Below are 9,528 nucleotides of genomic sequence, written 5' to 3' on the forward strand. Positions count from 1 at the left end.
GTGAGCTTCCCAGATCAGAGGGCATGCCGGTCATTTGGGTGGTAGTCGACCGCTTCAGCAAGATGGCCCATTTTGTGCCCTTGAAAGGACTCCCCTCGGCCCAGGAATTGGCAGACTTGTTTATCAAACACGTGTTCCGGTTGCACGGCATTCCGGAAAACATAGTGTCCGATCGGGGAGTCCAATTCGTATCTAAATTCTGGAGGGCATTCTGTCATCAAATGGGCATGAAGCTGTCGTTTTCATCGGGCTACCACCCACAGACCAACGGTCAGATGGAGAGGGTCAACCAGTCGTTAGAGCAGTTTTTGAGATGCTACGTTGCAGAGGCGCAGAATGACTGGGTCAAATTTCTGCCCTTTGCAGAATTTGCACAAAACAATTTGAAAAGTTCTTCCACTGGATTTTCTCTGTTCCAGGTTGTGTCTGGAAGATTGCCCAAATTTTCACCGTTACCAGTGGCCTCCACTCCGTTTCCAGCTCTGGAGGCTTGGCAAAGGTCTTTTAAAGACATTTGGCGGACGGTGAGAGACAGTTTGGAAAAGGCGTTTCTGAGTCAGAAGGGTCAAGCTGACAAGAAACGGTCTTTGGAGTGGAGATTCCAACCAGGAGACTTGGTTTGGGTATCCACACGTCACTTGGCCCTGAAACAGCCCTCAGACAAGTTGGGTCCCAGGTTTGTCGGGCCTTTCCCGATAGCCAGAAGGATCAACAACGTCACTTACGCTGTTGATCTTCCCGCCAGCATGCGTGGGGTAAGGTCCTTCCACGTATCCCTGCTTAAGCCAGCAGTCCATGTGGGTCCCACTCCTCCTCCTCCTGTGTTGGTGGATGACCAACCTGAGTACGAGGTAGAAAAGATTTTAGATTCACGCGTTGTACAAAACTCGGTACAATATCTCGTACATTGGAAAGGGTACGGCATTGAGGAGAGACAATGGGTACCGGGGAGTCGCATGCATGTGGACGAATTAAGGAGGGAATTTCACGCCTTACATCCCGAGAAACCTGGTAGGAGTTGTCCGGAGTCCACTCCTCGGGAGGGGGGTACTGTGAAGAAACCTCTCTCGAGGTGAGGCGGCTGTTTCCGCGTCCAGCATGGCGTCTCAACGCGGAAAAAACGCTGCATGCCGCATGGGCAGTGCGGCGGAATCCGCATCAGAGGCGGCCCCCGCATTAGATTCATTGCATGACAGTACTGGTGTGGCTGGGACTGATAGTCCACCAAGATTCAGACTTACACGCGCGCGAGCACAGAGGCAGAGTTTAAATAGCAGTTAGAAGGGTGTCGGCTGACCAGCTGGGTCAGCTGACAAATTCCACTGCTCCCATTGGACCAGCAATTAGGGAGGTCCTGGAAAGGTCCTAGAGTATATATACTGCTGGTTGTTCACTTGCTCTTTGTCTGGCGTGCGATCACACATGTGGGAGCACCCAGATCCGTAGTCAGATCCGTAAGTGTGCCGGGACCAGCTGGAGCTGTAATCCTACACTTAGCTAGATTCTGTTGATAGCTAAAGTACTAGTTTGATTGTGATTATCTGTTATGACTTTTGCCTGCCTTGACCACCCTTCTGAACTCTGATCTTGTACCTCGTTATTTCTGATACTCTGTTGCCGAACCCCGGCTCGTTCCTTGACTCTGCTTCTGCCTCCTGATTTTGTACCCCGATAGATCTGATACCCCGTTGCTGAACCCTGCCTGTACTTTGACTCCGCCTTTGCCTCCTGATCTTGTACTTTATCTGTCTGTGTGTGTACGACCTGGCTTGTCCGACCTCGAGAACCGACCTTACCGTTAGAGGCGGTTCCTCGCTCTGTTAGCGATCCTCCCTCCTGAGGGTCACTTTCAGATATACCTTCCTACTGTCAGTCTGACTCCTCCCGTCTTGGAGAGCTCAGGTCTGCGGAAGGAATCTGTGCAGTACTCCTTGCTGCATTGAGGCCTTGTCCTCTAAGTGTTACTGTTACACTAAACACTACACTCTACTCAGGTGAACAGAGGTTAGTTTGTATATCGGATTATTGGTGAGACTGCAGATCACTTATAATCTGTTATATATCTGTATTTCCGGTGATACTGCAGATCACCGGTAATCAGATACTCTCTGCACCCACCGATCGTTACACCTATCTGTCAGGATCAGCTACATTTGTTGCGGTTTGCATTCCCTGTGATCCTTGATACCCCTGAATCACAACAAACTGGTTGGCAACAGTATGAATAGGGCAGAACAGTTTGCAGACAAAGGCCTACAAACCATGGGTACCAATAGGCTAGTCTAATGCCGAAAGTGGACAGTCACCAGTTTGAAAAGAAATACCAAGAAGCTGGGTCTGAGCTATGAAGACTCCCAAAGGACCAGCTGATCATCGGTCTGGAGGAGACTAACCAGCCAATATGGAAGGATACAGAAGGAACACTAGCTGCAACAATACATAGCACATCAGAGCTACCTCTACTCAACAAAAAATACATGGTCCTTATTCAACTCACTTTTTCTCCTAGGAACTAATTTTTTCATCTTCTATTTAAAATAACTTTTCAGGACTCTGCAACTGAAAAAGTACTAAAACGTGGGTGAAAAAGTACTGTCAAAGTGATTCACTTATTTTTTTGCAAGGTGGCTTAAAGGGCATTTTGTTGATAAGGAAGTAGGCATGAAAATATCACCTAAGAGAAGACTTAAGGTGCGTACGCCCGGCGGGAGGTGACGACGGACCCGTCGTTGGCTGCTGTAGTGCGTGTGTATGCACCTTTAGGAGAAAATAAGGAATTTAACCATTTCAGCCCGCGAATATTTTTTACTTTATGCATCAGAGCAATTTTCACCTCCCACTCATTTGTCAATACCTTTATCACTAAATATCACAATGAATTGATCTATATCTTGTTTTTTCCGCCACCAGTTAGGCTTTCGTTGGGTGGTACCCTTTGCTAAGAATTATATTTTTCTAAATGCATTTTCACAGGAATATTAAGAAAAAAAAATAGAAAAAATTCATTATTTCTCAGTTTTCGGCCATTATAGCTTTAAAATAATACATGGTACCATAATGAAAACCTATGCATTTTATTTGCCCATTTGTCCCGGTTATTACACCATTTAAATGATGTCCATATCACAATGTATGGCGCCAATATTTTATTTGGAAATAAAGTATTGTGTCCATCACTATTTGCAAGCTTATAATTTAAAAAATGTTTGTAATATACCCTCTTCACAAGCATATTAAAAAAAGTTCACACCCTTAGGTAATTATTTATGGGTTTTTTTTCCCATAAAAATCTTATTTGGGTAATTTTTGGTGTGGGAGGTAAACAGTTAATTTCAAATGTAAGAATGTGAGTTTATTTCATTGAAAAATGTATGTAGATGTAGTTTTACTATTTGGCCACAATATGGCCACAGTCAAAACATATTTTTTTCGTCCTGGAAGTGAATGTTCTCGCTTCCAGGAAGCATTAGGAGGACGGGAAACTTTTTTTTTCATCAGAAAGATTGTGGTTTCTGATAAGAAGCTTTCGGTCTTTCTACTGGGGACTTAGATCAATGAATGGGAACTATGTTCCCATTCATTGGTCTCTGGGCTAACGGGGGAGAGCATGTGCATGCGCGATCGCGTGTAGAAGCTCACAGCAGCTGCCTGGACGTGACAATCACGTACAGGCGGCATAAATGGTTAATAAAGGCCCTTGGTTCATAGTATGAGGATGAGAAGGAGTCCACACCAGAATTGATAATTGCAGCTAATCATAAATATCAACTTAGGCAGGGAAGGCTAGAGGCTTCTAGAAATTGTAAGCTGCATCAAGTCCAAACTAAACTTTGTATGATTTTAAAACATTTAAAGTGGACCCAAATTAAAAATACAAGATTTCAGAAATAAAATCTATTTATATAATAATAAATAGCAGCCTTTTTTCAGCTGCATGATGACAAATATAAAATATTTTACATTTATTGGAGGAACCCCTCCCTTCCTTTCATATTGCCGGCAAATAATCCGGCAGACTGGTGGAGTAGGTGGTGTCCGGCAAAGGAGGAATTGCTAATGGCTGCCACCTGTATAACCCTAGTTATGCAAAGAGGAGGGTGAAAAGCATGCACTGAAATGCTTATAGGCTTGAAGGAGTGTTTATTTATCTTTGTATGTGTCAGAGTGGTGCAACTAAATATTTAGAATTAAAAAAAATGTTTGGTTTGGGTCTGCTTTAATGAATTAGCAGATGCTGATGAATTCTTTCAAATTTTGAATTACAGAGCGAGCTGCCACTATGGCCTGGCCCTGTTATGGGGTTGTTGGTAGGTGGAGAGGTAAAGGGATATGAAATGTTGGACACAAAAGAATAGCAGCAGAACTATAGAGCTGTCAAGCAGGTAATGGTGGACTACTATGTTGTAACTTCTAATGACCAGTGGAACCAATTTCAGAGCACTTCCTGCAATTAAATAAATTCTATGAGAGTTTTTGCCCAGGAGGTCTCGCAAACATGCTGTGATTGGCTGAAAGGAGAAAACACAGAAACTGCAGAGCAAATAATCCTAAAAGAAAAGAATTCCTAAGTGAACTTTATAGTGCCCGGGTTAAATACAAGAAATCCATTTATTCATCTGATTGTGTTGCTCCTAAGAGCTCTTTCACACCATACACATTTGCATGCACTTTTACAAATGCATAGCACATCATTTCAATGAGACTCTTCAGACATATGCATTGTGTTTGTGTGTGCTTTGTTGTGCTTTGTAGACGCAGTGCATGTTTCATTTTCAGCTAAAAATGCATGCACATTACATCTTCAGGAATGAACAGGGAAGAAATGCATCTGCAGAAAAACCACATATGTGCACCAAAGAAGATGCAATGCTCGTGCATCCACAATGCAGTGGAGTAAAAGAGCCCTTATTATGTTACTCAGCTGCAACTTTGAGCTCATAATCTGCTATTTTAAAGTAATTGATTTGGTGCATTAGGATCAGATTGTTCCTGCGGAGTTCCAAGTTGCTGCTGGTGAGAAAAAAAGCAACTCTGCTTTTATATTATCCAATATTATCCAATATTAGCATTTATGAAACATGCATTGTTTTTTAACTGTGGCTCTAATCATGTAAAAATTAGGAAGGGTGAAAAAAATATGTATTTTCTGCATTTACGCCTGCTTTTCCCCTATGAAATACCTATAAAATTAAAAATATATTATTTTAATAAATATTACCCAAATAAATACTAGATATATGTATCTCTTTGAAGGCATTGTTAATTAAAGAGAACCCGAGGCGGCATACTGAAATCCTAATAGGACACAGAGGCACGTCATGTTCACAATGACATGCCTCTGGATCATTGTATAGTCGTTGCCAGCCCCCCCCCCCCTGTGCTCTGCTGTCCCCCCTTAAAAGATCACCAGGCTAGCGACAATCTGCTTGTCGCTAGCCTGCTTTGTTTATGTTAGGCATGTCAATCAGCCTCGTAGCATCTCCCCCTTGATAACACGCTACCCCCTCCCCCCCCCCCCCCAGCCCATCTCTGCCTCTGTTAGCTTCCTCCAATAAGAAGACAAGCCGTGACACAGGAGTACTTGAATAAAGATTGGTTAATGGCTGCCCTGCATAAAGTATTGTAGCCATTAACCCCTCCTTTCCCCAAGTGCAGCCAATAACTCCATGTGCCTAATCTCCATAAAGCCACAGTAGCAATGCAAGCCTAAATTTGTCATAATGTCATTGGCATAATCTCACTTTGGTTTAGAATATATCTTCCACATGTGCCGATATGATTCACAAGTTGATTGGAATGTCATTAATGTAATCTTCATACGGACTCACCGTCTAATAACCCAACAGCATAATATCCACATCCTGTGATTAAGTGCCCCCCAAAAAAAGTATGCTAGGAGCTTGAATATTCTTTGATAAATTATACTTAATACAATATAAAAAAGGATGGTAATCAAAAATGAATGGTAAGCAACAAATATATTTTGTAGTAATTACATCCTGATTGTATAGCTTATATTTGTGACACATAACGATTTTTGTAGCATGTACCATCAAGATGAACTTGCTATCTAGTTACTTTGTATAGCAGTGAGAATTATGCCTCTAGTGACATTAATGGAACTGAAAACATGATAAAATGCTAATCTGAGGGCTATCATTCACTTACTACTGAGTCATTAATAAGGAATGATAGTGTTTTGTTGCTGGCTGTTGTACTAATGTGTCAGTAAAATGCAAAGTTAGCGCCGCAGCACGGAAGCTACTTACTACCGATCCAAAGCCAGTGTAGTGTCAGCCAGGCACTGTGTCCTCTCAGCTTTCTCATTTACAGTATGTCTGAAAGATGAGAGGACACAGCGCCCAGCAGACACTACACTGGTGTTGGATTGGTAGTGAGTAACTAGCTTCCATTGCTGCGCTCACTCTGCATTTTACCAACGCATGCTGAAGGGATAGAGAAAGGCGCCCCCCCATTGGGCGGTTATGGGTGGGCGAGCTGCGGGCTTCAAACAACGCTGGCCATTGCAGCAAGGTGCTGCCCCATGCAGGCTATAAGGGGGGCAATTTAGGACTGACTTGTGTATAAGGCGACCCCTACACTTTTAGGGAGTCAGTCCTACATTTCTCGACTAATAGCTGAGTATGTACGGTAGTAATTTGGGATTTAAATATTAGGGACATGTCCCAAATATTAAAATAAATGAAAAGGTAATTAAAAATGGGGTCGGATCAGTCAAGGCACATGAGAGTAACAATATAGATAATAATTGAATACAGTTAATGCATGTTACAAATCTCCAATCAGGGGAATATCAAAACTGTTAGCAGCAAGTAACTGTCAAATCATACCCCAAAAATACCAATCAATGCCTCAGAAAAATATAATATAAATAAATAAAAAATATAATAAAAATGATGGCCACAGAAAACGTCACATATGTAACATATTGATTATACTGAATTATTACCTATATTGCTTGTTATATCGTTACTTTCATGTGCCTTGACTGATCTGAACCCCAGTTTTTAATTACCTTTTTATTGATTTTAATATTTGGGATACGTTCCCTCAATAAATTACTATATATACTTTGAACCTCTGAGATTTGATGGGTTGTCATTATTCTTGGAGCCTAAACACGGATGTTTCCTTTATGGGTTGATTGTTGCAAGTCTTCTGCATTTTTAGAATAATATTCTGACTTGAAAAGACCCAGGCTGAACATAAACAGTATAATGTACTTCTAAAGTTACTATACTCCCCTCCTAACAGGTAAAGGAGGGGTTTGCTATGTGGGTCCAGTACATTTGGGCTGTTGAGATCAATGTACTGGTAATGATTTGTGTATCAGTTATAGACTTATTTTTGAGAAACAACATACAATAATAAATGTAACTATGATTTTCCTATTCATATAATTATTTTTTGTAAAAGCCAACCTAAATTTCCCCCTTTTACTAGCCCATTTATTGGCGGTAGAATCCATCAGCAAATTCATTTTTATTTCATTTATTATTGATCTGAAATTAACGTGTGCAGCAAGTTTAATGTACCAGTTTTTATTTTCTGACATAAGTAAAATAACTGTTTGTGCTAAACGATGTTATTCAGGTTTTATCAGTAAGTGCAGTGTGTTTTCTTTTACAGAGCTGGAAAAGCGTTTCTATCAATCACTGTACACAAGATGAGTCCTCTACACTCCTCTAAAATGTACCATTTGCTGAACATATTAAACAAATCCCTCATTGTGTCAGTGGGATCATTGCTAAACCTTTTCCAGAGGTATAAAGGCATGTAGGCACATAGAATGTTGGAATGTGGGTGATGCCTCCCGACACCCTCCAGTGCATCATATAATCAAACTAAAGCCAATCACAGTCAATAACTGTGGAGAATGGGATGATAAGTGTTAATTACCAAGCAATACTTGGCTTTTAAATTGTCTGCAGAGAAAGTCTGGCTGCAAATTTAAAGGCAAGGAAGTTCTATTATATAACAAATATAATAAATATACAGACGTCATTTAGTCATAGCTAGCTTGGCCCCAGGTGCTGCCAATAAAGTGTTAGATTTTGTGACATGTTATGATTGGGTTATAGAGAACGGTGAGGAGCCAGTGAGAAGGAGGGCTAGGGGCTGGGATGGAGTAGGTTTGGTCCACGTTATGTATTCTTCGTCTGCACCCAGATGAAGCTTAAAGCCATGGGCCTTGTAGCATAGATCATACAGTAATGTACAAATTCATACTTTAATGCACATGGGGGGCTGTGGGAAAATATTGGGTGTGGGCTTATTAGTAAGTCACACCTTTTGACAACTTTTTCAAGGCAAAAGTTGGGGACTGGACTATCCGGGTGATGCACGGTAAGTATTTATACATTTTTTGCCTTCTGTCTCAAATCATAGTTACGGGTGGAATAAGTTATTTTTTGCAATTTTTCAGTTTGAAATCACATGCCTCAAGAACTAGAGCTGTCTTGAGTGGGTGTGGTAAGGAGCTCCAAAGGGTAGGGGCAGCATATCAGAGGGTTGTAGCTCCAAAGGTTTTGAGATGGACTTTGCCAATGACCAACGTATTAGGTCCTGTTGACCTAAGAGTGCCCACTAATGATACAATCTTTTTGGTTCAACCTTACCATTTCTATTTAATATGAGGGACTACCAAAGGTATCCATGTAAAGTATATTCACTCAGTTTACTCTTCTACTACATAGATTTGATATGATTGGACAAAAAAAGATTGTGTCATTAGTGGGCACCTTAAGATTTTGGAGGTGTGACGCAGTTGCAACAAATTGTTTAATCCTGTTAAATCATGAACTGTAGTCACATCCAATCAATACTTTCCATAAAGAGACTATTGCAAATGTAATGGTTGAATGTGCCAAATAAGCCTCATCTACCCTTCTTTTGTACCATGCCTCAGGTCCATTCCATATAATCAGTACATCATCCATAAGCCAGCCACCAACTCAGCCTTGTGCTAAAGGTTACACCAAAACATAGGCAACTCAAGATTTGTTAAAAAGTGGGAAAAGTAGGAAAACAACATCTCATTATCTGCACAAGCAGCAGAAGTTTTAATAGGCTAGATTAGAATAAAAAAAAGTGTTTACAAGCCGACCTTCTGTTGCCCAAAAATTAGTGGCTTTGTTGGTTAGCCAGACCTCCTCCTGAAAATTGCCATTGCTGCATTTGGATAAAAAAGACTGGGAACAATCATTCTGGATCTAATTTTCGCTTGGAATTTACATTTTAGGCTTGCTTTAAGATACGATTAGGAAATGATGGTGCAATAGAACATGTGACCTCAGTGTTTGTCAGTGAAACGCCTGTTGGCTGATGAAACTGAATGTTAAGGGACACCTGAACTGAGAGGCATAGGAGGTAGCCCTATTTATTTCCACTAAAACAATGGCCTCAATTCACTAAGCTTATTTCCTGTCTTTAATAATGTTTTTAGAGTTATTATCATGGTGATAAGGCATGTAGTATTCAGGAAACAATTTTACCTCAGGCAAACCT

At 41.0% G+C, this 9,528-nt stretch overlaps 1 long non-coding RNA gene across 3 annotated transcripts in view; it reads left to right on the top strand.

Annotated features, from left to right (window-relative positions):
- LOC137518842 (uncharacterized) overlaps positions 1–7,739 on the top strand; it is a 245,463-nt gene extending 237,724 nt beyond the window's left edge. For 2 of the 3 annotated variants that reach the window (XR_011020904.1, XR_011020905.1), the window contains exons 5-6: positions 4,266–4,382; positions 7,651–7,739. This is a non-coding gene — a long non-coding RNA (uncharacterized lncRNA). The remainder of the gene's footprint in view (positions 1–4,265; positions 4,383–7,650) is intronic. The other variant, XR_011020907.1, reaches the window with a different exon arrangement.
- Positions 7,740–9,528: the final 1,789 nt, after the last annotated feature.

Source organism: Hyperolius riggenbachi, chromosome 5, assembly GCF_040937935.1.
Source record: "Hyperolius riggenbachi isolate aHypRig1 chromosome 5, aHypRig1.pri, whole genome shotgun sequence".
NCBI lineage: Eukaryota > Metazoa > Chordata > Amphibia > Anura > Hyperoliidae > Hyperolius > Hyperolius riggenbachi.